Source organism: Amphiura filiformis, chromosome 1 (genome assembly GCF_039555335.1).
Source record: "Amphiura filiformis chromosome 1, Afil_fr2py, whole genome shotgun sequence".
In the NCBI taxonomy this organism is placed as follows: domain Eukaryota; kingdom Metazoa; phylum Echinodermata; class Ophiuroidea; order Amphilepidida; family Amphiuridae; genus Amphiura; species Amphiura filiformis.
The window spans coordinates 96,807,190-96,811,920 of NC_092628.1; the positions used below are offsets into that span (position 1 = coordinate 96,807,190).

The following is a 4,731-nucleotide window of genomic DNA, read 5'->3' on the forward strand; positions in this document are numbered from 1 at the left end:
GATCTTTTTCATGGGTACTGGCTGTTTGAGGTTGACTCCCTTCGCATGAGAGGCCTCAAATGATGTTTAAGGTAATATTTTATCATGATTAGATGTTGTTTGTAATTTCTGTATGAAAATAAATCCCACAAAGTATATTTGAGCAACTGACCATTGCTCTAAAGAACACTGTAAAAAATGTTCAAAAATGGTCCCGTCTGTCACGTCCCGTCTGTCACGACTTTGGCGAGCCCAGGTATAAAAGTCTCAGCTTTGTATTTTTTGAGTATGATGTTTACTGACAGTTTATGTACCAATGTTTAATTTTGACAGCATTTTTCAATAAATCTCACTTGAGAACAGATAGAGTTTTGCAAGAATGTACTTTTTTTTTTAAATGGGTGCTTTTTCCGTCCGTCTGTCACGCTGTATTTCAATTTGCAACCATACAGCCATTGAATCACTTGGTTTCATCTTGTGTGTTTTAAATTAAATTATGACATGTTCTCTTTGACTTGGAGTATAACAATTTGGGATATGTCTTGTAGATTTTTTTGTTGAGGCATTTGAAGAAAAAAAAGAGCCTATCTAAATGTCCCGTCTGTCACGCTGGAGTTAGCCTACAGTGGATTGTCTGCTCATTGTTTTGTTACTTTTTGAGGCTGTGAGGGTCTAAATATTATTTTAAGTTAACATAATAAAGCAAATATTGCCTGCTCTTTATTTGTGAATAATACAAAATGTGTCAAAATGGCTTTAATTGGGCCTTTATTTTGAAAATTTGTTTCAAATGCTGAGGGAACACCCCCTGCGTATGGATAAGAGGTGTCCATTTGGCTTGTTTGCGACACATGTACACTTTTGTTTCGAGCAATAACAATAGTGTCAAAATGGCCCACAAATGGCTTCAATTTATTAGGTCTTTATTTTGCAAAAAGTTTCCAATTATGAAGGGGCACATCCCCCCACCTACACCCCTGCATTACGCAAGTGCAATGCCATGAAAGTGAAGGTGGCAGCAACAACTTAGCCCCCCTTTCCCAAATTCCTAATTCTGCCACTGACCATGGGCCTACTATTTTCCCTCAACTTTGTCTTTGGGGCAAATAGTAGGCCCACAGTCTCCAGTTTACCCTGAGGAAATAATTTGTACCATATCACCTATGAGCAGTCAATATTTTTATACTATGGACCAGAGTTCCCTCTTTGTTGTTGGACCATGTTGACCATTTATTGAGTTTTTTGGACCAAGTTGGGCCAAAATCTCAATAAATGATCAAATTGGGCCTGAAACCCTTGTTTTTCCCCATTTAATTTCTGGATGGCTTTGCACCAATTCTGACAAGTCCTGTGCCAATCATGCATCATACAGCCTTGGCAGGAACACTGCTATGAACTGATGTCTTACAGCACCTAAAATGTACATACATGTATAGTTTGATCAGCTCATAATAGGCGGGCCTTATAATATCGCGGATTAATATCAGTATTTTTTTTTTAGAATTGTCTTGTGACATCTCACCAGAATCATCACAAATTATTAATATTAAGTTCTATATTTTGTCTAGACCAGATGGGTCACCTATATCCCTCTAACGTGGGTCTACTTTTCGGCGTAGTGGTAAAAATCTTAAACAATTCCCGCCAATTACGAGCTAATCAAACTTCGGATAAAAGACAAGTTGGGAATGGATAGTCATTACAAAAACAGATTATTTCCCTTTCAGGTCAAGTTTGCAACAAAGTGGAGCAAATACCCCCTTTAAAAAATTGTGAGTGATTTTTTTTTTCAGATGGGGCCAAAGGTATTTGTCCAAAATGGGGTTGAGTGACAAGGGGGAATCAGTCAGGTTTTTCAGATAGGGGACACAGACCCTTGTAAAAACTTGGGCCTTACATTTTCTATTAAACAATTGATAGATGAGAGCCAATTAGGGAGAGTTGAAAAAGGCGAATTAAGAAATGGCAATTAAAAAAGGAAGTTACCACCTGCAGAAACCACCTGCAGCCAAGGTAGGAAGTCCCTTGGGCAAGTTGCAGATTAAGTACTTAATCCTTCAGGCCAGTTACAGGTAAGGTAATTAGTCCTTTGGGCAAGTTACAGATACGCTATTTGGATCAACAGCATACTATAATTTGGTTCACCTCAAGTTTGGCAGTGACGTCAATGCTTCTTCGCGGTTTGCGCTGCAAGCGTGCCAACAAAATACTCATGTACGCGTGCGTGCACACTTTGTGCGTCTAACTTTACGCGCGCGATTTGATACTGTGGCACAGGAAATACACACATACGTCACTACCAACCTTGAGATGAACCAAATTATAGTATTTATATAACTTACGATTAAGTTGCTTTTGGGATTATTAGCATATTTTCTAACTCAACTAAGGACAAACCATTACTCCCCTTGAGGACTTGCCATAGATTCCATAACTCCCCTTGGGGACTTCTGCAGGGGGTAACATGCTTTTGGAACTCTTTCTCTATACCACCCACTTTAAACTCGCTGTTTATATATTCTTTTGATTAATCATATACATGCAGACTGTAGAAAATGGATACAAATTGCAAAACCAGTGTATTTGATATCACCTTTATTATGTTTTCATATTCTTAAGGTTAAATGCAATTGATTTTCAAGGCTTGGTTCCAGAGGGGCGTAAGTTAATAATGGAAACAGCCATGCAGAAAAGAATGAACTCACGCGTACAATAGTGTATCAATCTGAACTAGGGCCACGGACAAACCGCTGCTCGTGAGTCATCCTATATGTTGCAGGGATAGGGAAGGGGAGACCATGATAGGACCATATGGGCTGATGGGGGGTGATTGTGGGCAGCCGCTTTTTCGGCAATTTTCCTTTGGATTTTCTAAATTTTCAATTTTTAAAATTATCCTGGATGATAATCTGTCGTGAAATAAATCAATGCTTCTATAGGCTATAATAGGCCTAGTATACTTATTTATACCCTGATTATGCAATATATAGGCCTACAACAATAACTACAACAACAAAACCAACAACCAATATTTTGTTAATCTAATTTGTAAAAATATATTCATAGGCGCGCCTATTAGACTAGTATAGCCTAAAAATTCCTGAATTAGGCCTATATAATGAAAAAAAAACCCGGGCAAAAACAATCAATCGCTGCAGTCAGGAAGAAAGAAACGAACAAGAAAAAAGAACAAAGTGAAAGAAAAATAAAATAAAATAGATGGAATGGACCACATAGGGACTCGAACACGTACCAAAGTTTTCCAGCTCAAAACTATAGTATTATAGAGTCGAACGTTAGTTCGGCGCGCTAACCGATTGAGCTACTGAGTGACCTGTGAAATCGCTTTGATCTCAAACTGACTATTATGGAATAGTGCATACCAGGCTCTTATGATAAACAATCTCATCACCGCTGTAAATGTCGGAGGTATCGATGGCGAAAAACCTCGATTTTGCAAAAGTAGCTTAAATTTGGAGTGAAATTCAAATGGGAAAGGAATCGACATACTTTTGAGAAATAATGTAGGCAGTTAGAAATCAAAATTAACGTTCCACTATCCAGATATCGATAATGTAACGTAACAGTGTTTTGTGGTACAAGATTCTCGAAAATTGTTCCCAAAAACGGGCTAATAAAATTTAATCGGTACTGTATTTTGTTCTTCCCCATGGCAACATTATTTCTTTGGTCGATTTGTAGTGCAATACAAAAAAGGAGAAAACAATCACTCGGCGTGGTTTTATACGGAGCGAAAATTTGAAAAAAACTGCATGGAACGTGTTTTTGATCTTGTGAATATGGTGCGTAAAAATGATTTAAACGAAGGATTTTCAAACGGATTCTAAAAATTTGTATAAACACACAAAAATAATGTTAAGATACATCCATGCACCAACATTTGACTCACTCACGATATTTGATTGCTGAGAAAACGCGTTTTAGAGAACAACTTTATACGCCTTTTATACGCTTTTTATACGTTTCTTCGTGTAACCTTAATAAAATATGATTACTTCAAAACACGAGTGCAGCATTTCTGTTTAGTGTCTTGATAACTAAGAGTGTGAATTGTAAAAGTAACAGTACTACTGTGGCTAAAAAAAGAAGTTTCTTGGCCTGAAATCCAAAATGTGTTTTTTGGTTATTATTTTTGGCGTCTGGATTTGTAATATGTCTCGAATTTTTAATGACAACCCAAAAGGTTTGATACAAAAAGTTTTTTGGAAAAATGTAGATGGATTTTCATACGATTTATTGACTTCATATCATATTGCTTGTAAACAAACTGTAAAAGAAAAATCTCTTGGGGGGTGGGGAAACACAAAATGCATTAAAATTGCTCCAAAATTTGCACACCCTGCAGGAAAACAAATGTTTCTTTTTTTAGCCTTAGTAACTTTATTTTGATATTAGATATTATATTGACATCAACATTTAATAGTGTGGTAATGTGCTTCTATTATGCATTCAATTTACTGAAGGTCCAAGTTATTTGAAAAAGCTATCATAGAAGGAAAGTATTCACATCGCTTGACAAAAACTCAAACTTTAATTACATAAAATTAATAAAAGTTACCACTTGACTGGATAGGTGTAACTCTGAACACACTTAAATAAAAGCAATATAACTGATATTTTGTTAGCTGCAGTATGATACCAAAGTTGTGTGAAATAAATCCATATGATTGAGAAATTACGACTGAATGAAATTGTTGCGATCTGAAAAGTTGCAAATTCAACAGAATTACA

The 4,731-nt window shown here is 36.4% G+C and overlaps 1 long non-coding RNA gene across 1 annotated transcript; it reads right to left on the reverse strand.

Moving 5' to 3' along the window:
• Nucleotides 1-2,557: 2,557 nt before the first annotated feature.
• On the reverse strand, nucleotides 2,558-4,725 carry LOC140159002 (uncharacterized). Its single transcript, XR_011859843.1, has 2 exons — nucleotides 3,977-4,725; nucleotides 2,558-2,592 (listed from the first exon to the last, which is right to left on the reverse strand). It is a non-coding gene; the product is annotated as an uncharacterized lncRNA (long non-coding RNA).
• Between the last annotated feature and the right edge of the window lie 6 nt (nucleotides 4,726-4,731).